We start from the raw sequence: 26,678 nt of genomic DNA, 5'->3' as shown, positions 1-26,678 counted from the left end.
GCCAAATTAAACAAATCTCCCCTGGCTGCACGTGATCCATATCCCTACATATCCATGCAGCAATCTAAAAGCCTCTGGGATGCCACTCTGGTATCTGCCTCCACCACATGGTGATGAGATACCAGTGAGCCCGGGCCACTTAGTGCTAGATGGCAGCAAGAAATGACAACCTAAAGGTAAAAAATCCAGCAGTGGGAAGCAAATTGAAAGGAGGGTGCTGCTCGTTGTAGCATGAAATAATAATTACAGGTTGCTGAACTTGGGTCATCTGTGAGTAGGCTCCACACGATGGAGTACACAGCCTTCACACACTGAGCTCTCATTTGCACAGCAAAGGCAATATTTCAGGCTTAAGCTGCCGCCTAGAATGAAATGGTCAATAGCCGGCAATGAGGTGGAGGAGGGGGAGGAGAGCAAAGGGCTGAAGCAGAACTCACATGATGAACAAAACTAGAGGATTAAAGACTTCATTATGTGTGTAATCCAGTCGCCTCTGTATTGTGCCACGGTGCACAGAAGATTATCTCTGAAGACCACAAGAATGCTTTTAAGGCAGACACTAACAGCTTGCATCCGCCTTCAAAAGTAATTTTCCCATTCGCAGGGAAAGAAATGCACTGTTCCACAGAATATTTAATGTGCAGTTGTTACTGAAACAAAGAAAGGACTGGAATTGAATGTTACTCATTAGTGCAGAATTGTTACTGTGGGCATTTGGTTAATTACTCCGAGCAGAGACAACCAAAACCCACAAGATACGATGATATCTTTTCAGTACCATCAAGCCACTCTTTTCCCTTTTATAGGCACATTTATGGAGGGTAGCTGTGGGGAGATACACAGACTGCAGGCACTGAGAAGCGCGCTGATCACTCGCACCCAGATTTCACACAGTTTTTCTGCTGTGGACTGTGGAGTGAATACTGCAGTGATCATTACAGAGAACATGTAACACAGTACAGCACGGGAACAGGCCCTTTGGCCCACAGTTTGGATTCAGACCCATTTCTCCCCTTCCCCACGTTCCCTTCCACCTATATTCCTTCTGCTGGCTTCACAATTCTCACATCTTCTATCCTTATCTCACACTTTCTGTCTTTTCATCTCTGGACTTTATCCAAACATCTGCCAAGCACGAACCCCCTATCACCAATATCCCCCCCCCCACCCGCCCCTACAATCAGTCTGAAGAAGGGTCTCGGCTCAAAACATCACCTATCCATGTTCTCCAGAGATGCTGTCTGACCCGCTGAGTTACTATGTGTCTTTCTTCATAAACCAGCATCTGCAGTTGCTGTGCCTCAACTATGGTCACTGGAGATGGTCATTGCACAACTTGAATGTTTCTTGCCACCGACCAGCAGCCCACGCCCGAATGAGTAGGAAAGAACTGCAGATGCCGGTTTAAGACCAAGGTAGACACAAAATGCTGGAGTAACTCAGCTGGGACAGGCAGCATCTCTGGAGAGAACGAATGGATGACGTTTCGGGTCGATAAGAGTCTGAAGAAGAGTCTCGACCCGAAACGTCGCACATTCCTTCTCTCCAGAGATGCTGACTGTCCCGCTGAGTTACTGCAGCATTTTGTGTCTGCCCACGCCTGAATGTTGCCCTGGTCTTACTGTGTGCAGCCATGGACTGCTTCATTTCCTCAGCAGCTGTGAATGACTTTAATATTGTGCAATCTTCAGCAAACATCAAGGCTTCTGACCTTACAGGGGAAAGTAGGTCATCTGAGAAGCAGCTGAAGACAGTGGGGTCTGGGACACTTCCCCACAGGACCCTGCACTGATGCCTTGGAACTGGGAACTGGGTATCCAACACCACCATCTTACCTTCTTTAGGTTCCAGCATCAAGTTATGTTTGGTCATCACTCCTGAGAAGGCGTTGTGATGTTTTGCTGTATTAAAGATGTTGTACCGTGTCCACCATCACACCGGTCACTGTTGTTATTGATGGACATGCAAAGCCCAACATTTACTCGGCATAATTCACATTCAAGACACTCTCGGCTGAACTCCCAATCCCAGAAGGGACACAACCTCCTCTCACAGCACAATCTCATTAAAGCTCCACTCCTTCATATGAAGATTATTCATCAACCCCCAAACTATTAATCTCCCTTATATCGAGAGCATTCTAACGTGCTGCAGGGAATTCTCAGTACCGTGTGCTTTAATAAATAATTACATTTACAAATGTTTCTCGACAGCGAGGAGGTGGATTTGAAATGCTGATAATCTGAAGTCAGTCTTCAAGGTTATCTCATTCAACTTCAATGAGGGGTGGGAGTGGATGAGAGAGCAAGAACGATAGAAACCGCCAACATCAACATGCAAGGACAGAAAGTGCCACAAAGAGACAGACAGATGTTGAACATACAGATAGATAGATGCCCAGTGTAGGACAGGTATAGAGGGCGATGATCTGGGGCGAACAGAGAGATGGCAATCGATTCAGAAAAATGCCAGAATTGACATCTGTTCCGTGCTGAATAATCGCCCCAACCCAATGCATCACCTGTCCATTCCCCCCACAGATGCTGACTGACCTGCTGAGTTCCTCCAGCACTTTGGGTTTTTCTCTAGAATCTAGCATCTATCGTTATTTGTGGCTCTATTCTCCCCTGGCAGCAGAAACACCAACTCTGCATCGATCCTGTCAAGCCTTGTAAAAATGACCAAACAAAAAGTAATTTGGAGAATTAATCCTGTGAGGTTCAGGGTCTATTCAACCATTTGTTCAACATAACATGGGCATCACAGTGGTGCAGCAGTAGAGCTTCTTCCTCTCAGTGCCTTAGAGCCGGTTCAATCCTGACCTCGGGTGCTGTCTGTGTGGAGTATGTACGCTCTCCCTGTGACCACGTGGGCTTCCTCCGGGTACTACAGTTTCCTCTAAAATCCCAAAGACATGCAGGTTTGTAGGTGAACTGACTTCTATAGATTGCCCCTAGTGTATAGGATGTGAAAGTGTGATCACATGGGGTTAGTGTACGAGTCATGGCTGGTCGGCATGGACTTGGAGGGCCAAAGGGCCTGTTTCCATGCTGTATCCCTAAACGCTAAATCATGAAGCCAAAATCAACACTATATGCACAACACAAATGGAGGTGTTGGAATTCTGTTTAGTCTGCTCATAATGTGCAGAAAGCTAGACTGAGAAGCAAGTTCAGACCATCAGTTGCTGTGTTTCCCCTTTTGTCCAGCTCCTCAAATAGTGTTGCAGCCTTGCCTTTGGGTTAAGCCTTATGCCTGTGTGAGCAGAGTGAAGTGCACCTCTTCAGAGAAACCTACAAACAAAATCACATTCAGTCTGCCAATTCTAGGTGGACCTTGCCTGAAGACTTTGTTATGACTTACCACCACCCTGCACATTCATGCATCCTGCCTCCAGTATATTTATAACCAAGGAAATGTCTGATCAAAGAAAAAGCCCCACACCACCTTTCTGATAATTTCCCCTCACATTTACAATGTCAAGGTCAATGTTGGACATTTAATTTTTCAACAATGAGGAAGAGGTGGTGTCCCTGATACGGCAGCAATGAGAGAAACGAGGAAGCTCTCAACAAAAACAAAATTCAACCATTTGGAAGTTATTCCACACTTGTATTCAAGGTTCCCGGTGCCAGAGTTGGCTGACCAGCAACGGCAGCTCAGTACGGATAAATATTTACAAGCTTGTGCTGGAAGACTTACATCCTATAAAACTGCCTTATTTCATGAACTCCGCTAGTAACAGCCACTGGGAAATGTCAGACCATCTGAAGCACAGCAGCAGCCTCTGCAAGTGACTGCATTCCCAGAATACAAACGGGGAATTATTGTGATAAAATTCATCCCAACTCTGCCTCAACTCTCACTGAAAAACACAAACCAGATCCTTTTGGGATTCTGGTTACTCACTACTATGCCAGATTTGTGTAGACTCACTGCAAAAGGTCCCGGCCTAAAACATCATTTATCCAGGTTCTCCAGAGATGCTGCCTGACCCACTGAGTTAACTCCTCCACTGTGTGTCTTGTGTTGCTCTGTTAAGGGCCTGTCCCACTTGGGCGTCATTTGTGCGTCACGCAGGTGGCGCGCGAAGATTTTGTGAAACCCACAATCCTGGGGCGCAGCGCGCAACCGCGCGTCACTGCCTACGTCACCGCGCACCATGCGCGTGTAATGCACGCTATGCACGCATCACTCGTGTGTCGTGACGCGTAAATGATGTAGCGTAAATGACACGTAAATGACGCCCAGGTGGGACAGGCCCTTTAGATGACTCCCCTCAATTCACACTATTTGTGAGGACAACACAAAGTGCTAGAGGAACTCAGCGGGTCAGGTAGTATTTGTGGAAGGAATGGACACGCAACGTTTTGGGTCAGGATCCAGCTGCATTTACCCGTTCCACGTTATTCCATAAACAACTGGATTTCGGGTTCACGGCTGTCTGAGTGTTCTGGCCAGCTGTGCAGTGCTTCAATACACAACAGGACATTGAGACACACAGCTTTCTTTAATTTAAAGACGTTGGAGCCAAGATGCTCTCTGCTAGCCAGGGCCAGTGAAGTAGTCACTCCCCTAAAGACCAGTGGTAAACAGGCGGTAGTCAAGGAAATTAACTGTTATGTCACGGGAAATCATTCCTCATCAGGCGACCCGATGGCGTTGCCAACAGACCTGGTGCCTCACGGCGCCAATGACACAGTTCAATCCGGGTGCGTGTGTGCACTTGCCCATGTGCACATCTGAGAGAGAGTGAGTGCGTGAGTGAGTGAGTGAGTGGTTTCCTCCCACATCCCATGCAGGCTGGTAGGTTCATTGGCTGTTGTAAATTGCCCCTAACGTGTAGGTGAGTGGTAGAATCTAGAGAGTTGAAGAGAATCTGGGAAATATTTTTAAAATGGGATAGTGTCAATGGGTGGCTGAGGGTAGGTGCGGTTCTGTGATGCATCCTGCTATGGCTCTTCGAGGGGTAACCTACAGTATACTTCTTCTGACCTCTATGACTGTTGAAAATGTATCATAAATAAGTGTTATCACAGCACATTGCAATGTACCAGAACATCTTTCTTCTAAGCTTTTGTATAAGGAGAATGATCATTTGATTCATCAGGAAGACTCAAGATCTCCATCAGCATTTCAGCACCCACTTGCAGTGACATTTGGGCATTGAGTCACACTTCCATTTACTTTACACCTAAAGACTGTCTCTCCCCAGTGAAACATAGATAACTGCTCTACAGTAGTTTCTTTAAACACCAGGCCTATCAAATAGAGATAGAGCGAGAGTGAAAGTGTATGTGGAGAGCAGGAAAGTGGGAAAGCAGCCAACATTATCAAATATATGTTTTTCACTCCCATAGGACAGAAGATACAAAAGCTAGAGTGCTCACACCACCAGATTCAGGAACAGCTTCCCCTCTGCACTCAGATTTCTGAACAGTTCTTCCATAAGGATGTAGTTCCAATCTTCCAAATCTTCATTGTGAACATTGGACTTTTTCTCTGGAACTGTTTTGCCACAATGCTTAAAACTATATTCTGCACTCTGGCATTTTCCTCTTTTCTCCAACTGTTGTATGTGTACGGCTTGATAGTCCATGAAGTGTATAGTATGATCTGATTTAATTGGATAGCACAAATACAAAAATGTTCCATTGTATCTTGTGACATTAATAAACCAATGCCAACACCAATATCGTTAGGCTTGGATCCCCCGCCATCTCACTGAATAATAGATCAGGGGCCAGGTGACACAGGGTCTATGGGGCCAGAACTGTAGCATGAAGGTCTGGCTTTAGGTTTCAGTTTGTATTTGTCACAAGTACAGTGAAAAGCTTTATTTTGCAAGCTATCCAATCAGATCAGATAATACTATACTTAAATACAATCACATCAAACTAAATTACAATGGGTTGAGAAAAGGAGAAGATCCAGAGTGCAGAATATAGTTCTCAGCATTGTAGCGCATCAGTTCCAGAGACAAAGTCTTATGTCCATAATGGAGCAGAGAGGAATCAGTCAATACCCGTATGAAAGGAAAAACCACCTGTATTTATTATTAGCATTTTATGAATCTCAGGGCACCCCGATTCGATCAGATGTTCTTTATTTTGGAATCAGAGGTACAAAAGCAATACCGTAAAGTGACACGAGCACTGGCTGTTATTTTGAGAAGCCATCAATTACAGCCATACCCAAGTAGCACTGCAGTGGTGGTAGTGATTGATGAATGACAGCACCACAGAGGCCTTGAAGTGTAATGGTCCATACTAGAGGCATGAGTGCAGCAATTGTGGTCTGAAGCAGCTTCCTAAGGATTACTGAGCTACTTGCATCCAATATATTAGGAAACGTGCATCAAATCCAAACAGTTAAAACACCACTAATATCTGAAACCCTTTGCATATATCGTTTCACCAATCTTTTAGATATTACCAAGGTGCAGAGTCAGGGTGAATGCACACAATTTTCTTCCCAGGTAATTAGAATCAGGAACTGGTAGACACAGTTGAGAGGGGAAAGATTAAAAAGCAATCTGAGGGACAACTTTTTCCACACAGAGGATGGTGAATATATGGATCAAGCTGCCACAACTTGAGGCAAGTACAATAACAACACTTAAGGGCCGTTTAGATAGGTACATGGATAGGAAAGGCTCAGAGGCTTACGAGTCAAACATGGGCAAATGGGGCTAGTTTAGATGTGGTATCTTGGCCGGCATGGACAAGTTGCGCCGAAGAGCCTGTTTCTGTGCTGAATGACTCTCTCAGGATCAAGCAATAAACTGAGAAAAGCCAACAGGCAAAAGGTGAAAAATAAAAAACGAAAAATCTAGAAGATGAATTTGTTTGCGAATCCAGTTGATACTTTTCAAAAATTGCAACCACTAAGTTATAGAATTTAAACATAGAAATCTGGCAATAAAATCAAGGAAGAAAGGAACAGTAGGACACACCTTTGGGGGAGGATTAACTTAGTGGCAAGGAGGATATGTAGAGCAGAAACAGCAGCCAGGTGCAGAAAGGTCAAACGCAAAAGGACTTCCATTTCCATGGTGTATTTAATGAGCTCAAAACACTTCAAAACTATTTACAGCAAAGCAAAAGCAGCTACAAGGAGAGGATGGTCAAACAAATTGTTTTCTCTGGTACAACGATTGAGGGGAGACTTGATAGAAGCATGTATAATTCTTCTCCGCAAAATGTTTTCTCCTAACTCCATGCTGAGTGGCTGCCTCTCATTATAAAACAGTTATTTCCTGGTTCCAGAGACTCCAGCCAAGAACCAATACATGTGGTGTGGGAGATTGCAACCTTCACATGATGCGCCCTGTTTCAACCAATGCAATCAACCTGGCATGCACAATCAAATAAGATCAATTAGAACAAGTTGTCCTACAACTTTAGGCTGTGCACGCCATACGCAAGAAGAAGAACCAATACATGTAAGAGCTTAAAGGTACACAAAATTGCTGGAGGAACTCAGCGGGTGCAGCAGCATCTATGGAGCGAAGGAAATAGGCGACGTTTCGGGCCGAAACCCTTCTTCAGACTGATGGGGGGTGGGGAAAGTAAGAAGGAAAAAGGGAGGAGGAGGAGCCCGAGGGCGGGCGGATGGGAGGGTGGGAGGAGACAGCTAGAGGGTGAAGGAAGGGGAGGGGACAGCACAGGCTAGCCAAATTGGGGGAATTCAATGTTGATGCCATAAGGGCGCAAGGAGCCCAGACGGAATATGAGGTGCTGTTCCTCCAATTTCCGCTGTTGCTCACTCTGGCAATGGAGGAGACCCAGGACAGAGAGGTCGGATTGGGAATGGGAGGGGGAGTTGAAGTGCTGAGCCACCGGGAGGTCATGTAGGTTAAGGCGGACTGAGCGGAGGTGTTCGGCGAAACGGTCGCCCAACCTACGCTTGGTCTCACCGATGTAAATTAGCTGACATCTAGAGCAGCGGATGCAGTAGATGAGGTTGGAGGAGATACAGGTGAACCTTTGTCGCACCTGGAACGACTGCTTGGGACCTTGAATGGAGTCGAGGGGGGAGGTGAAGGGACAGGTGTTGCATTTCTTGCGGTTGCAACGGAAAGTGCCCGGGGAGGGGGTGGTGCGGGAGGGAAGGGAAGAATTGACGAGGGAGTTGCGGAGGGAGCGGTCTTTGCGGAAGGCAGACATGGGGGGAGATGGGAAGATGTGGCGAGTGGTGGGGTCACGTTGGAGGTGGCGGAAATGGCGGAGGATTATGTGTTGTATTTGCCAGCTGGTGGGGTGAAAGGTGAGGACCAGAGGGACTCTGCCCTTGTTGCGTGTGCGGGGATGGGGAGAGAGAGCAGTGTTGCGGGGTATGGATGAGACCCTGGTGTGAGCCTCATCTATGGTGGCGGAGGGGAATCCCCGTTCCCTGAAGAACGAGGACATTTCCGATGCCCTGGTATGAAATGTCTCATCCTGGGAACAGATGCGGCGTAGGCGGAGGAATTGGGAGTAAGGGATGGAGTCTTTACAGGGGGCAGGGTGGGAAGACGTGTAGTCCAGATAGCCATGTGAGTCAGTGGGTTTATAATGTATGTCGGTCAGGAGTCTGTCCCCTGCGATGGAGATGGTGAGGTCAAGGAATGGTAGGGAAGTGTCGGAAATCGTCCAGGTGTATTGGAGTGCCGGATGGAAGTTGGTGGTGAAGTGGATGAAGTCAGTCAGTTGTGTGTAGGTGCAGGAGGTGGCACCAAAGCAGTCGTCAATGTAGCGGAGGTAGAGGTCGGGGATGGGGCCCTGGTACGCATTGAACAAGGATTGTTCAACGTACCCGACAAAGAGGCAGGCGTAGCTGGGGCCCATGCGTGTGCCCATAGCTACGCCTTGTGTTTGGAGGAAATGGGAGGAGTCAAATGTAAAGTTATTGAGGGTGAGGACCAACTCCGCTAAGCGGAGGAGAGTGTCAGTGGCTGGGTAAAGGTTGCTCCTCTGGTCGAGGAAGAACCGGAGGGCTTTGAGGCCATCCTGGTGGGGGATGGAGGTGTAGAGTGACCGGACATCCATGGTGAAGATGAGGGGGTGAGGGCCCAGAGAGTGGAATGCGTGGAGGCGGCGGAGAGTGTCTGAGGTGTCTAGAACAAAGGTGGGGAGGGATTTGACCAAGGGGGATAGGATGGTGTCAAGGTATGTGGAGATGAGTTCGGTGGGGCACGAACACGCAGAGACAATGGGTCTGCCGGGAGAGCCGGGTTTGTGGATTTTGGGGAGAAGGTAAAAACGGGCCGTGCGGGGCTGGGGAACGATGAGTTTGGAGGCTTGGTCAGGTAGGGCGTGGGAATTGATGAAGTCGGTGATGGTGCTAGAAATGGTGGCCTGGTGCTCGTCAGTGGGGTCATGGTCCAAGGGTAAGTAGGAGGAGGTGTCCGAGAGTTGGCGCGTGGCCTCAGCTTTGTAGAGATCGACGCGCCAGACTACCACGGCACCTCCCTTGTCGGCTGGTTTGATGACCCAGTCTGGGTTTTTGCGGAGAGATTCGATGGCAGTGCGTTCAGAGGGGGAAAGATTGGAGTGAGACAGGGGAGTGGAGAAGTTGAGGCGGTTGACGTCGCGGCGGCAGTTCTGAATGAAGAGTTCCAGAGCCGGAACTTTACATGTTTGAATGTTCTTCTAACAAACCATAACTAGTTGTCGATACAAGCAGGCAGCAATCAACGAATGGGAACCTGTGGGTCCTTTTCAGGTTGGTAGGCTGCGTTGAGTGAACTGCGCAGGAATCAGTGTTGCCGTTTGCAATCTATATGAATGATATGGACCAAGAGAGCCTATAGCAACATAGATCATCAGCCTATAATGTCTACATCAGTATATTACTCCCAATATAATGCACTTTAATTTTCAGATGCAGTGAGGTACAGGTTCAATGAAAACCTTGCTTGCAGCAGCATCACTGGTCCATTGGCTCCGAGATTATTTTTTAACCTCTTCCATCTTGTGTTTCTAATGTAAAACAGGGCAGACTTGATGCTTAAGTTTGAAAATCACTATGATTGGGTGTGCCTCAAGTATCATCCTTTCAGGTATATATATATATAAAAAAGAGTTGTGCAAAGCTCCTGAGGAAACAGTAACCATAATATGGTAGAATTCTGCATTAAGATGGAGAGTGACCGGTTAATTCAGAGACAAGGGTCCTGAACTTAAAGAAAGATAACTTTGATGGTATGAGACGGGAATTGGCTAGGATAAACTGGCAAATGATTCTTAAAGGGTTGATGGTGGATATGCAATGGCAAAGATTTAAAGATCGCATGGAGGAATTGCAACAATTGTTCATCGCGGTCTGGCGTAAAAATAAAACAGGGAAGGCGGCTCAACCGTGGCTAACGAGGGAAATTAGGGATAGTGTTAAATCCGAGGAAGAGGCATATAAATTGGCCAGAGGAAGCAGCAAACGGGAGGACTGGGAGACATTTAGAACTCAACATAGGAGGACAATAGAGGGGGGAAATAGAGCATGAGAGAAAACTTGTGGGGAATATAAAAACTGACTGTAAAAGCTTCTATAGATATGTGAAGAGGAAAAGATTAGTGATTCTCGCCTTCAAAGCGAGAGGATTTGAGTATAGGAGCAAGGGGAGGTCCTACTGCAGTTGTACAGGGCCCTGGTGAGACCACACCTGGAGTATTATGTGCAGTTTTGGTCTAACTTGAGGAAGGACATTCTTGCTATTGAGGGAGTGTAGCGCAGGATCACCACGTTAATTCCCACCTGTTAGGATGTGACTGTCACCATTAAAATAAAGGATTTGCATTTTTACCCAGATATGTCATGATAGCAGCTGGTATAGAGTTTATACATCAGCCTCAAAGGGGGAAATGTGGCAGTGGAAGAGATGGTGCTTTGACATCATCATTGTTATTTAAAGGGAACCCCCAACATGCTTCAGATTATGAACATTATGTACTGCCTATTACACATTTGCATTAGTAGCTAATTTTCTCCATTTCACTTCTGATGATTCCAGTCCTTACTACCCTCAGCCACTGCCAGTCTCGCAGGCCTTTGCTCACACGCCATCCTTTATTCATGTGTAGGAAGGCACTGTAGATGCTGGTTTAAACCGAAGATAGACACAAAATGCTGGAGTAACTCAGCGGGACAGGCAGCATCTCTGGAGAGAAGGAATGGGTGACGTTTCGAATCGAGACCCTTCTTCAGACTGATGTCAGGGTAGAGGGAGATAAGGATGTGTGAGGTGTGAAAAACAGGACAAAGGGAATGGAGATCAAGGAAAATGTAGAACATTGCGAGCTGGGAGAAGCTAACAACAAAGCAAACAGAGATAAAATGTACTCGGAGACAGTCAGACTGGCCGGAGAACTGGGAAAGGATGGAGAGAGGGGGGAAAGCAAGGTTTACTTTATTCATTTATTGATTGAAAGATACAGCATGGACTAAAGATCTCGTGTGCTGTCTATATGGAGTTTGCACGTTCTCCCTGTGACCTTGTGGCACTAATGAACCTGTGTGCTGGACGTGCATTTGCAGACTTTAGACGTTATTGCATTAAGACCACAACATCCTTTGTGACTGACAGAACAAAATGTAGAAAACCTTGGGCCACACTATTCTTGGCACACCTCATTTTACATTTCATAGAATTGCTGCAACACAGAAGGTGGCTATTCAGTCCACCATCAATTCATGTCAATTGAGAAGGAGTGCTCTTTAAACATCTCACAATCCAGTTGCTACACCGAGTAGCACTCTGCCAGTTTTCTATCGAGCAATGACTCTTTGGCTGTACATGGCAGGTTCCTTCCAGGACAACATACATGAAATCACCAGTCTGCTTTCTCACCGCTATCGACTGCAGTCCAGATCTAACCAACCCTATGATATAGTTTTCCTTCACCCTCATCTCTCCCATGCCATAACATGGACAAGGAATGAAACTAGTATCCATGGAGACACAAGGTAGACACAAAATGCTGGAGTAACTCAGCAGGACAAGCAGCATCTCTGGAGAGAAGGAATGGGTGACGTTTTGGGTCCAGATCCTTCTATGAACCCTCTCTGCACCCCCTCTGTGATTCCTCCTTCCTTGAGCAAAGCACAAGGTACTGGAGGAATTCAGTGGGTCAGGCAGCATCTGTGGGGGGAATGGACAGATGATGTTTTGGGTGGGGACCCTTCTTCAGACTGATTGAGTAGTGGGAGGAGAAAGCTGGAAAAGAGAAGTGTGCCACTCAAAACCAGTGTCCAGACTGCTTTTATTACCATAAACCATTCCCTTATCCACTGTGTTTGTGTTACTGAGACTGAATCAATTGATGTCTGGACTATATCCACATGACTTTTCTTCATAAGCTTGTAAAAGAAAAATCACATCACTGAAATTATGAAAGATTTATTCAAAGCTTAAGATGGTTTATACTCATTCATAATGTGCAAACAGCCTGGGTCATATTTTAATCCCTGATTGAATTTTAAACCCAATGCGTAACATAAACTATAATAGATAACATTTATAAATGATTAAGCCTCGGCTCTTCATTTTTCATGGGAACCAATAAAAAGATGGCAGTATATATGTTTACTATCACAATCCTTTCTGCTCATAGCGCCAACTGCATTTCGTTGTCTCTGTACTGTACACTGACAATGACAATTAAAGTTGAATCTGAATCTGAATCAATGTTTATCCAATGTCAAAGCAGCAGTGATCAGGGAAGAGGATGATCAGATCTTGGGGTGAGAAGGGGAACAGCAGGAAATCCCCTGCAGTTACACTGCAATTTGTACTCTCTAGCAAACATTGTAATGTTTCGTTACTGTAGCAATCAGCGCCCGCCCACGCCTGTAACATATTAGTGGCAAGCAAATTCAATACAAATCGCTGTACTCAAGTTGAGTCATCCCACCCCACCATTCCTTCTCCCCGCACCCACCTGGCAGAAAATACAGAAGCTTGAAAGCGCACACCACCAGACTCAGGAATAGATTCTTCCCCTTTGTTATCTGGCTTCTAAACGATCCTTCCATAAGCTAGGGCACTGTCCAATTTGTCACTACCCCATTGTGGACATTGGCATTGTCTGTGGAACTGATGCGCTACAAAGCTGAGAACTATATTCTGCACTCTGTATCTTCCCCGTTGCTCTATCTACTCGAGTTTGATTTGATTGTATTTATGTATGATATTATCTGATGTTATTGTACCTATGTGGCAATAATAAATCTAAACCTAATGTTCTGCTAATTCTGTGAACAATTGCTGTTATAAAGCAGAGATTAGGGTCAAGTGGCACTTTAGGAGAGAGGAGAATCCCTTAATATCAAAAAGAAACAACTGTCTCAGCTCCAGCTTGGAAGGTCATCCCCTCATCTCGACATTGGAAGTCACCCTCTCACCTCCACATTGAAAATTGTAGGTTCTAGTCCTGCTCAAGAGATTCCACTCTCAATACAGAACTGTGGCCAGCCTGGTGCTGACTGCTGAAGGCAGTAAACCAAGGCACCCTCTGCCTCCCTGGTGGATGCAACAAAGTGCAGTAATATCTAACGAGAGAACAGGGAGGTTCCTACCGGTGTCCTTACCGATATTTAGCCTTCAACCAATATTGCTATAAAGATGTTTAAGAAGGAACTGCAGATGCTGGAAAATAGAAGGTACACAAAAATGCTGGAGAAACTCAGCGGGTGCAGCAGCATCTATGGAGCGAAGGAAATAGGCAACGTTTCGGGCCGAAACCCTTCTTCAGCCTGAAACGTTGCCTATTACCCTCGCTCCATAGATGCTGCTGCACCCGCTGAGTTTCTCCAGCATTATTGTGTACCTTTGCTATAAAGATGATCTTGTCCTGATCCAGTTTCCAATTGTGGGCCCTGCAGGAACTGACTTTTGTATTTCCTTGCAGGCAATAATACTTAAACTTCAGTGTCATGGGATGAGTGAAACTTAGGTTAACAAACATAATAAAACAGAAGACCTTGCCTGCTATAGAACACAGCTACCTGCATCACTGGTACCGCATCTACCACTGGGAAATCCATCCCTCCACAGCAGAAGATTCGGACAATTCACAAAATACCAAGCAGTTACTCAGTGCAACCCTCAGTGCAATCTGTGGCACTAAGATAAGCATTTGCTATGTCGACAAATACTCTCTTCTGCAGGTACACGATAGAGAGAATACTGACTGGTGGATTCAGAGTCTGATTCAGCAGCTCGAATTCCCAAGAACAAAATAGATTATACAGAGATGGACGCTGCCCGAGCCACCACAGGCACTCACCTCCCCACCATCAAAGAGATCTAGAGTAGGCATTGCCTCAAAAAGTCAGCCACTATCATCAAAGACCAACACCATCCTGGCCATGCTCCCATTTTGCTCCTAACATTGGGAAGAAGGCAAATAGTCTGAAAACCATGACCTCCAGGTTCAAGAATAGCTTCTTCCCAAAAAATCATTGGGCTCTTGAATACGACACCACAGTAAACACATCTATGTACTTTATGGACTGTCTTTAGTTGCACCAGATATTCAGGGGTTTATTTTTGCACTAGAATTATGGTTTTTGGTTTAATGAACATTTGTATATTAAATATTATCTATGTGTATTGTGTTTAAAGGACTGTTATGCTCTGCACGTAAGACTTTCATTGTTCTGTAGCCAGTATAGATGACAATAAAACACTCTTGACTCTCTTAAATAACAGACACATGCATACATTGTCCAATTCTTGGCCCATACATATATCGGCTTTTCTGCCAGCGAGGCCAGGTCAAAATATTGTAACTCCCTCCCTAACTGCACAATGGGGGTTCCTTCACCAAATGAATTTCCCAAGGACGAGGTAGTGGTTCAACATGGGTTAGTCATGGACAATTACGGATGGGTGTTCAATGCCAACAACCTAACATTCCACGTGTCGACAAGGCTTCATTGAGGGTGAAGCACTGACATCTACTGAGGTTTTTCAAAATGAAAGTACGTAAGAACGTTAAGAAAATAGCATTTCTATTGCACCAATGCTTACAATGAAAGCATTAATAGGAAAAATACTGAAAATTGAAATTAATTCAGTCTGGGTGAATTATATTTTGTAGATGGGGCACACTGCTGCCACTGTATGCCACTGGTAGAGGGAGTGAATGTTTAGTGTGTTTCATAGCGCGTCTACCACATGCTCAAATCACAAAGGTAACATCACATTGTGACCGGAGCACACAGCTTGGAACTCTTAGCTGGAATATTGGGAACACTAATAATAATAACCTGAAAAATCTCTTCCTCGAGCCTCTTCCAAGCTTTCTCACCGGACTTCTGAGATTTAGGGTGAGGGAAATGATTTAGAGATTTGAGGAGCAAATGTTTGCACACAGAGGGCAGAGAGTTTATGGAATGAACTGCCAGAGGAAGTAGTAGAGGTGGGTTCAAAACCAATGTTTAAAAGTACATGGATCAAGAGTCAAGAGAGTTTCATTGTCATATGTGCCAAAAGGGAAACATTAAATTCTTATTTTCAGCAGCATAACAGGTCTGTAAACAGCACTCAACAGATAATATAATACAACTAACAAAAAAAAGTTCAACAAACAAAATTCTTAGTGCAAAACAAATCATAAGCCCAAAGTTAGTGCAACCAACAGTTTGTAGTTCAAAGTTTAGTTGGCGTTTGCAGTGTTCAATGGTTTGATGGTTGATGAATGGGAAAGATTTAGGGCCAAATGTAGACAATGGCACTAACTCAGGTGTGCAACTTGGTTGGCATGGTCGAGTTGGGCTGAAGGGCCTTTTCCCATGCTGTGTAACTCTGCCCCTAAAGATCACTGTAATCTAACCTCACTCCTCCCAGATGTAATTATTTGTAAATGTGAGGCTATCTAGCCTTTTCCATGGGAAAGTGCCAAGCTTCCTACAGTGTTGCATGAATCCACCCTGGGCTTCAGGCTGCTGCTGCCCTATAATGGCTGCAGCTCCCTCGCCAGCCAGTCTCTGCATGGTCTGAGGATCAGCCACTCACCCAAATCTCCGTCCACAGATGATGCTGCACCTGCCCTAACACTCGCAATAGCATCTGTTTTCACTTCATGCTGTATAACCCAGCCAGTCGGCCGGCTAGATCACGGGCAAAAAAGGGAAGAGAATTCTTCCCGGTGGGATATTTGATCTTGCAGCTAGCAACAGGAATGGAAACGGAAACAAACACTCCCCCCGCTACCGGCACGAGAGGCCCTGATCAACAGATATAGTCACACTGAGACTCCCTGTGTTGGAGAACTTTCTCTCAAAAGCTTGGGGCATAGACAGCAGCTCACAGCCAACGTTGCCCAACACAGAATGACAGTGTAAAGCACGGAGACTGCTGCCACACTGACCCGACTGCAGGATGCCTTTTCCATATAATTGCTTGAACTTAATTAAATAAAAATCACAAGGGAGGTTGCAAACTGTTAATCTCAATCGTAAGATTTGTTGGAAAACAGCAGGCAGCCGACTGAGGGAATGAAACAGGCAAGCTGCTTCAATCTCCCACGAGGCCGAGGAAGTGAGTCAGTGCATTCATTCAACTTCTTTCAACTTGGTAACAAGGGGGAAAGCAACAAAACTCATTACAAGTTGGTGCAGAAACACTTGTCATCTTTACCAGATCTCGCTTACAACAGCATCTCACCTCCGCACACATTCTTCCTTCAGCTGGAAGAGACCAATTCATGGTTAACAGTATTCCTGATATTTAAAGATGTGTCTCTGCAGAGATTTTTTTTTAATTACTGATAATGCTGACACTTATTGTCAGTGCCCTGAACTGAGCAGTTAGTTCCGGGTCAACCATGTTTGTCAGTCAGGTTGCCCAGCGGAGAAGAGCGCAGGGCCTGGATGGCAGGGATCCTTGATGATGGATGCAGCCTTCTTGAGGCAGCGTCTCATGTAGATGCCATCAATGGTGGGGAGGCTGAGTCGACCACTCTCTGCAGCCTCTTGTGTTCAATAAAGCAAGATTTAGAAAGCATTTTCATTTACTTTGGTTTTGCAAGATCCATAGGGCAGCCTGAGTGTGTGGAGCCGCTGTACCCAAAGGTGGCCCACCATAGGGCAGCCTGAATGTGGAGCCGCTGTACCTAGAGGTGGCCCACCATAGGGCAGCCTGAATGTGTGCACCTGCTGTACCCCAGAACTCTGACAACATTTTCCCAAATTCTTGCAAGATGCCAAAAACATGTAAAATTCTTAAGGGATTGGACAGGTTAGATGCAGGAACCATGGTCCCGATGTTTGGGGGAGTCCAGAACCAGGGGTCACCGTTTAAGAATAAGGGATAGGCCATTTAAGACTGAGATGAGGAAAAACTTTTTAAGCCAGAGAGTTGTGAATCTGTGGAATTCTCTGGCACAGAAGGCAGTGGAGGCCAATTCACTTGATGTATTCAAGAGAGTTAGATATAACTCTTAGAGCTAACGGAATCAAGGGATGAAGGGAGAAAGCAGGAACAGGGTACTGATTCTGGATGATCTGCCATAATCATATTGAATGGCAGCACTGGCTCAAAGGACCAAATGGCCTACTCCTGCACCTATTTTCTATGTTTCTAAATATGTGACTGCTTCCAGTATAAATGGCATGGGCCGCAGGTACATGGGAACAACACCACCAGCTGCAGATACTCTCCATATTAGACTCCATCCTGAACTGGAAACATCTTGTCGTTCTTTCATCGTTGCTGGGTCCAGTCCCTCCTCAATATCGCTGTAAGAGTAATTTTTCCAGAAGGCCTGCAGCAGTTCAAGATGCAGGTTCAGCACCAACTTTCCAAGGGGCAATTAGGGATGGACAATAAATGCTGGCATTCAGCCAAGTTTTGTCATATGCACAAGTATGGTGAGGACCAGGTACAATGGAAATCTTGCTTGCAGCAGCAACACAGGCACATTGACTCAGACAATACATAAAACATAAAATACACATAAATTAAAGACCGTGAAAAACAAAACGGCACAAAAAATCAAGACATCGGTGCAAAATGTAATTAGAAAACAAGTCCAAGAGGTGTGTTCTGCTATTGAGGCAAGGTGAGCGACATCCCGATCCAGAAAAAACAAATTAAAATATTCCAGGGTGTAACAAGCCTTTTCTTTCAAAACCAGTTCTTTCCAACAAGCAAATGTTGTATTTTCAGCAGAAAGAGCTTGCAGGAATAAATCTGATTTCCAGCACATTTTCCACTTTCAAAAACATCGGGAATCCACAGCAAGTGAAATGGATGAGAATGGATTAAGATCCTGTGCATTTGCTACATTGCTTGCGTCCCACAGTAATGAACATGCAGACCATTACTAATTGAACAGATGCACTGCTGTTCTGCCTGGCTAATTCCTGCTATAATGCTCAGACAATCAATAGAGGCACAAGATGTATACAAACATCATGCACTAAAGGTCAAATGAAAAACTGATTTGATTAAAATTAACTTTTGTTTTCTCAGTTACCAAATTATCATCTGTTCCATATTTCCGCACGGCAAGGAGGGAAACCATTCAGCCCATCAAGCTTCTGCTGGCTCTCAGTGCAATCCTATCAATCCCATTTGCCTGCACCATTCTCTCACACATTCCCATCAGCAGTTTGCTGATTCTATTGCAGCACACCTACATTATGGGTATTTGACAGCGGACAATAAACCCAACCATCAGAATGTTTCTGGGATGCAGGAGGAAACCAGAGCACGGCAGGATGTGCAAACTTCACAAACACAGCGTCAGAGGTCAGAATCAAACTCAGACAAAGGTGCTACTACTGCAGCACCAGCACTCCACATGTTACTACCTATCAACACGTTTCCATGCCAAGGCTTGGTCCAGCTCTAGCCTCTGCTGACTTTGGAAAGCAACAGCATCAAGTCACTGGACAGGTTTACTTCTGAGTATTCGATAGAATTAATGAAATTAAAGGAGAGGGCAAGACAAGAGTGCAAAAAATTAATTAGAAAAACAAAATAAGTTTGTGGTAGTTCAAGAAGCTGTAGTGTTCCGTTGCCGCGGAAAGACCAGGGTTGTGCAGGTCAGTTCATGAACCTGATGATAGGTAAGTAGCTGTTCCTGAACCTGGTAGTGTGGGACTTGAGGCTTCCGTTCCTCCTGTCCACCGGTAGCAATAAAGAGGGCACGGCCCGGATGGTGCGGGATCCTTGATGATAGGCAGCGCCTCAAGTTAGTTGCTGCCCACCACTCTCTGCAGACTCTTGCATTCCAGGGCGTTGGAATTGCCGTACTAGTCCATGATGCTACCAGTCAGGATACTTTCTGCAGTACATCTGTAGATGTTTGTAAGAGTATTAGGAGTCATGCCGAACCTCCATGAGCCTCCAAGTAGCGGCATGGCAATTGACTATGAGGCTTGAGGCTCAGTTAGAAATTGGCAAGTATGATGTTGTGGGGATTACAGAGACATGGCTGCAAGAGGGCCAGGGCTGGGAACTGAATATTCAAGGGTATGCCTCCTTTCAAAAAGACAGACAGGTGGGCAGAGGGGGTGGGGTAGCTCTGTTGCTGAGGAATGAAATTCAGTCCCTTGCAAGGGGTGACATTAAAACAGTGTGGAGTCAGTATGGATAGAACTAAGGAATTGTAAAGGGACAATCTAATGGGACTTATCTACAGGCTCCCAAACAGTAGCCTGGATATAGGGTGCAAGTTGAATCAAGAGTTTAAATTGGCATGTCGTAAAGGTAATGCTACGGTTGTTATGGGAGATTTCAACATGCAGGTAGACTGGGAAAATCATGTTGGTACAGGACCCCAAAAAATGGAGTTTGTGGAGTGCCTCTGTGATGGATTCTTAGAGCAGCTTGTACTGGAGCCTACCAGGGAGAAGGCAATTCTGGATTTAGTGTTGTGTAATGAACCGGATTTGATAAGAGATCTGAGGTGGTGGAGGAACTGAACGGAATTCACATTAAGCAGGAAATGGTGTTGGTAGACTGATGGGACTGAAGGCTGAATGGGATAAATCCCCAGGGCCTGATGATCTGCATCCCAGGGTACTTAAGGAAGTGGCTCTTGAAATCGTGGATGCATTGGTGTTAATTTTCCAATGTTCTATAGATTCAGGATCAGTTCCTGTGGATTGGAGGGTAGCTAATGCTATCCCACATTTTAAGAAAGGTGGGAGAGAGAAAACAGGGAATTATAGACCAGTTAGCCTGACATCGGTGGTGGGGAAGATGCTGGAGTCAATCATAAAAGATGAAATAGCGGCACATTTGGATAGCAGTAACAGGATTGGTCCAAGTCAGCATGGATTTACGAAGGGGAAATCATATATGACTAATCTTCTGGAATCTTTTGAGGATGTAACTAGGAAAATGGACACGGGGAGCCAGTGGATGTAGTAGTATACCTGGACTTTCAGAAAACATTTGATAAGGTCCCACATAGGCGATGAGTGGGCAAAATTAGGACACATGGTAAGTACTGACATGGATAAAAAATTGGGGGTAGAGTGCTGACATGGTTAGAAAATTGGTTGGCAGACAGGAAACAAAGAGTAGGGATTAACGGGTCCCTTTCAGAATGGCAGGCAGTGACTAGTGGGGTACCGCAAGGTTCCTTGCTAGGACCGCAGCTATTTACAATATACATCAATGATTTAGATGAAGGGATTCAAAGTAACATTTGCAAATTTGCAGATGACACAAAGCTGGGTGGCAGTGTGAACTGTGAGGAGGATGCTATGAGAATGCAGGGTGACTTGGACAGGTTGGGTGAGAGGGCAGATGCATGGCAGATGCAGTTTAATGTGGATAAATGTGAGGTTATCCACTTTGGTAGCAAAAACAGGAAGGCAGATTATTATCTAAATGGTGTCAAGTTGGGAAAAGGGGAAGTACAGTGGGATCTGGGGGTCCTTGTTCATCAGTCAATGAAAGTAAGCACGCAGGTACAGCAGGCAATGAAGAAAGCGAATGGCATGTTGGCCTTCATAACAAGAGGAGTTGAGTATAGGAGCAAAGAGGTCCTTCTGCCCCAGTATACGGCCCTAGTGAGACCACACCTGGAGTATTGTGTGCAGTTTTGGTCCCCTAATTTGAGGAAGGACATTCTTGCTATTGAGGGAGTGCAGCCAAGGTTAATTCCCGGGATGGCAGGACTGTCATATGCTGAGAGAATGGAGCGGCTGGGCTTGTATACGCTGGAAGGATGAGAGAGGATCTTATTGAAACATATAAGATTATTAAGGGTTTGGACACTCTAGAGGCAGGAAACATGTTCCCAATGTTGGGGGAGTCCAGAACCAGGGGCCACAGTTTAAGGGGTAAGGCATTTAGAATGGAGATGAGGAAACACTTTTTCACCCAGAGAGTTGTGTGTCTGTGGAATTCTCTGCCTCAGAGGGCGGTGGCTGCCGGTTCTCTGGATAGTTTCAAGAGAGAGCTTGATAGGGCTCTTAAAGATAACGGAGTCAGGGCATATGGGGAGAAGGCAGGAACGGGGTACTGATTGTGGATGATCAGCCATGATCACATTGAATGGCGGTGCTGGCTCAAAGGGCCAAATGGCCTACTCCTGCACCTATAGTCTATTGAGGCGAGATTGCAGGCATCGGGCTCATAGTAACTGCCACCCCACCCACATCACCCTGGCTCTTTCTTGTCTGGTTTTATATTTAATATCAATGTTTATTGGTAAATAAATCATTCATCTTTATTTGTTATAGAGTGATAGTCAAAGAGCGTAGAAATAGGCCCTTCGACCCAACTTGCCCACGCCGACCAACATGCCACATCTAAGTCGCACCTGTCTGCGTTGGGCCCATATTTCTCTACACTTTTCCTACCCTCGCACCTGTCTGAATGTTCCTTCAACATTTTAATTTTAAGAAACGTTAAAACTTAAATGTTTTGTTGACTTGATGTAAATCCAACGGATGTGATGTGACGATGTACAGGTAATGTGCGTTAATCACAATTTAAACTTCTTTCTAGTGATGCCCACATGTTGATGATCCCAGTCAGCTGGATGGGGGAGGAAAAGCATCTTTGGAGATGACTATCTGACATGTCTGTGGATTTCCCTGCACTGTGCTTTTATCTGCAGTACTTTGGGGAAAAGAATTCAGCTGACAGCGTTATTCTGACTGTCATTTGCAGTTTCCCCGAGGCATTTTCTGCTCTGGTTTTAAATATTGAACGGCTGCTCATGCTTATGCTCGGGCAAACACATGCACCCACCAAAACCCTCCCCGAGTGTCATGATGTTTAAAAATCAGGATAGAGGCAGCTATGAATTGGTCCCAAAGGACTTGCTCTATTTCGGAATTATTTTTTAATTGGTCCCAACTGGATATCGCCCTCTGTCAGGGTCATATGGCATGGAAGCAGACCCTTCGGCCCAACTCGTCCATGCCGGCCAAGATGCCCCATCTAAACACGTCCAATTTGCCCGCATTTGGTCTTATCACTCTAAACCTTTCCCATCCATAGACCTGCCCAAATATTTTTTAAATGCTGTTATAGTACCTGCCTCAACTCCCTCCTCTGGCAGCTCCTTCCGTATACTCACCATTTTCTGTGTGAAATGGTTACCCCTCAGATTTCCCTCTCATCAAAACTTACATCCTCTGGTTCTTGATTTCCCCTAATGAAGGGTTTAATTCAAGGTGGAATGATGTAGGACCTTCAACGGCAACGGATAAACCTCTCCCCACTTTTTATTGGATTTCTAATGAGGGCACAATTCCATACAGTGAATGCCTATTTTAATTGAACAATAGGATTGGAGGCTGACAATGAACCTGTTCTGTTGCAGCATGTCCTCATGTTGATCAATCCTTGGCCGTGACAGCAGGCTGTAAAAGATTTATTTGCGAATGGGGCATTTTAGATGAGATCCATATTTCTCGCTCTTCCTCAGATACCCAGGTTTACACTGGGTTTACTGAATGATGCAAAAGGCCCTATGTGGCTTAATTGCTCTTCTCATGATTTGCAGCTGAATTTCCTTCAGATTATGCTTTCCTCCACGATTTGAATCTGTATCCTTACCTTGTATTCAATTGGAGTGATTTAAAATTATTCCTCGCAGGGTTCTCATGGCACTGGTGCAGCTGGTGTGGGAGGAGACAGTGGATTTGGCAGGCTTGATCTGTTTTCTCAATACTCTGTGGTGAATGTCAGCTGAAACTAACACTGCGTGTAACTGTGAATGAATGACTGCACTTTGTTTTACAAGCTGGACAAGGCAATATTATCTCCCAGTGAAACACTGGAGGATACCTTTCTAACTTTACCAGAGGCATCAGTCCAGTTAAATTTTATAAAAATATTAGCTCGTGCATGTTTAAGAAAGAACTGCAGATGCTGAAAAAAATGGAAGGTAGACAAATGCTGGAGAAGTTCAGCTGGTGAGGCAGCATCTATGGAGCGAAGGATAAGGCGATGTTTCGGGTCGAGACCCTTCAGACTCATGCATGTTAATGAGTTTAAGGTCATGATGAACACCCTCCCAAGCACAACCAGGAGTCAATGTAATGAGCAGGAGGATATTGTAAGTGGAACCTCTCCATGTCAGCATTCACATCGCAACACTCTGGTCCGTTCTTCCATCTCCACCAACCGCATCAACCGTGGAACAGCGGGAGATGCAACACCCATCCTTCCACCTCTCACCATCCGGGACTCAAACACTCCTTCCAGATGCAGAAGCGATTCTTACCCTGCTTCTTATCTGGTGCCCTGCATTCAGCGCTCAGTGTGGGCTCCTGTACATTTGCTCAGACTTCCCGCTTCTGCAGAGTTTGATTTCCTCGCCTGATGCCGTCCTCGCTCTCCCTTCAGCACTCATGAACCCAGAGTAGCTACACCCCCTGACTGGACGGCAATGGTAGAGAGAGCAGCCAGACCAGCAGGTCATGTACATTCTTCATGTATGTCCAGTTTTGATCTGTTAGACCTAGGTTTACCCCATTTGATGATGATGATGATATTTTATTGTCACATGTACCTTTGTACAGTGAAATTCTTTGTTTTGCATACAATCAAATAAAAACATGCTATAGATACGCACAATCATAGACAAGTACAAATGTGCAACGATTGTGGCGTAATAGTCGACTTCACCGAGACAGTACACATGCCATGTTTCTGGTGCCCACAAGGTATTGATTGATTGAAAGATACAGTGCCCTTTGGCCCACTGAGTCCATGTCGACTATCCAGTTTACTCTAGTTCTATGTTATCCCATTTTCAAACACACTCACTCCACATGAGGGGCAATTTACAGAGACCAATTAACCTGCAACCCGCACGTCTTTGGGAAGTGCAAGGAAATCGGAGCACCCGATGGAAACCCATGCGGTCACAGGGAGAACGTGCAAACTTCACACAGACAGCATCCAATGTCTGGAAAGGACCCAGGTCTTGCTGCTGTGAGGCAGCAGTTCTACCCGCTGTACCATTGTGCCATACCACAGCTTGAGGTGTTTTCTCAGCGTGGAGATGGGGCTAGCACTCCAGAAGTCAATTTTACCTATTCACCATTGACGAATGGATATCCTGCATGTATTTGGTAAGAATGTCAAGTAGGTTTATCCCTTGTGTCGGTTCATTCACTAGATGCTGGAAACTCAATCTGGAAGAAATGTCCTTTGAGAATCAGCCAGCTTAGTGCTGCTGCTGTGTGATGCTACTGTTGGAGGTCACTGAGGTCGTCCACTCAGACCATAGCCTGTGGCCTTCCGTCCCCTGGTTCATCAGCTGAGGGAGGATGGTAGGTGGTGAACAGAAGAAGTTTTCCTTCTCCGTGTACGGCCTGAAGCTCCAAGACATCATGGTGTGTGGAATCAATGTTGAAAGCTCCCAAGACCATACACCACTTAAAAAAACCCGTTGGAATAACTCAGGGCAGGCAACATCTCCGGAAGGCTTGGATAGACTACATTTCAGGTCAGAATCCTACTTCAGACCCAAAACATCATCTATCCATGTTCTACAGAGATGCTGTCTGACCCACTGAGTTACTCCAACACTTGCGGCGTTTTTTGGAAATCTTCGTCTGCATTTTCTTGTGTCTACATATACCACTGCGCTGGAGCGCCTGTCTGCCAGTGAGATTGAACTAACTGGGACTGTGACGGAGGAGTCGGAACAATACCTACAAGCTATGATTCTGGTGTTGACTTTGTCAGGCTGTTGCTTGACTCTGGATTTCCACACTGCCAGTTGGAAAATTGTTTAAACTCTGAGGGGGGAGTTCATAGCTGGATTACTTTTCCATCTGCTTTATTTTCCTCTACTGAAAACATGCCATTGCCTCTGCGTTCTCCACTGGGTCCTGCCAACCCATGGCTGGAACTTCAAATCCTCACCCGGTTCTGTCCATCTTTCTCGAGAACCTCCAGCTCAACGTGATGCCTGATGCCCTTTAATGATCATGGACTCTCAGGAGTCGTACAGCAGTGAAACATGCCCTTCAGCCCACCTCATCCACGCCCACCTAGCTGCCTCTCTGACTGGTCCAATTTGCCTCTCCTGTCCATCTAAACCTTCCCATTCACAAACATTTCCAAACATCTGATAAACATTGTAGTGGTCCCTGCCTCAACTGTTTCTGGCAGCTACTTCTATATACTCTCCACAATCTGTGTCAAAAGGTTGACCCGCATGTTCCCTTTAAATCTCGCCCCTCTCCTTAAACCTATGCCCTCTTGTCCTAGACTCCCTTGCCCTGGGGAAAAGACTTTGACCATCCATCTTGTGCATGTCCCTCATCATTTTATAAACCTTTGTGAGATCACCTCCCCTGCTTCCTTCACGCCCCAGAAAAAAATCTCTCCTTATGACTCAATATTTTCTACACTCTCTCAGGCTTAATCACATTATTGGTATTTGGATTTTTCAACAGCCATCTGGGACACTTTATGAAAAAAACTCTGCCATGTGTTCTCCATATAATAATAATTGATATTCTCTAAAATATCAGGGTAAGAGCTGGCAGTGAGACTGTTATAACTGCAGAAGCGATAAATTGAGCAATAATTCTCCTGGGATGGAGACAAGTCCTGGTCACTAACCTAAAACATTTCCTATTTCTCTCCCCACTGATGATACTCAACCTTCTCAGAATTGTCCTCTTTTAACTTCAGAAACCAGACATCCACAGTATTTCACCTCGGAGGGTGATACGTCCTTGTTGTTGACATTCAAACACATCATGTTGAACATGATCATCATGCTGATCATCATGTTTACTCTCAAAATTAAATGAGTCATTTCTCCATTCAATACTGTGCCACTAGAAATTAAGGCATTACACACAGGGCTTAAATCCCAAGAAAACTTCCAACACCCCAGCAAGTCAGACGTAAAATTAAGTTGAAAAAAACGAAATATTTTATCAAACAAAATAAAGGCACGTCTCAAAATGAGCTGCTTTTTCAAGGATAGAAGAAAGAATTTAGGCAACAGCCAAATTTAAAGGAACTTAAAAGAGGAGACATAATTATCCCAATGTCAACCCCAGGCTTACTCCAACTGCACACTGAGGAAGTTCAAATGAAGAATGTGCAGCTGAGCTGCCCATGAGGGAGAGATGTATGAGGAAACAATAGTGTTGTGTGATCCTGTGACACCAATGGATATCGCCGGGGCTGGAACAATACACCTATGAGGAATGACTGCATTAACTGGGGTAGCTTTCTTTGGAACACA

General features: G+C 45.3%; 1 protein-coding gene across 4 annotated transcripts in view; it reads right to left on the bottom strand.

Annotated features, from left to right (window-relative positions):
* capn15 (calpain 15) overlaps positions 1-26,678 on the bottom strand; it is a 164,514-nt gene that overhangs the window by 101,294 nt on the left and 36,542 nt on the right. The gene's annotated exons all lie outside the window — the stretch shown is intronic.

This window comes from Amblyraja radiata, chromosome 22, assembly GCF_010909765.2.
Source record: "Amblyraja radiata isolate CabotCenter1 chromosome 22, sAmbRad1.1.pri, whole genome shotgun sequence".
NCBI lineage: Eukaryota > Metazoa > Chordata > Chondrichthyes > Rajiformes > Rajidae > Amblyraja > Amblyraja radiata.
The sequence above is the reverse complement of the archived record's forward strand: the minus strand, read 5'-3'. Positions and strand labels throughout refer to the sequence as shown.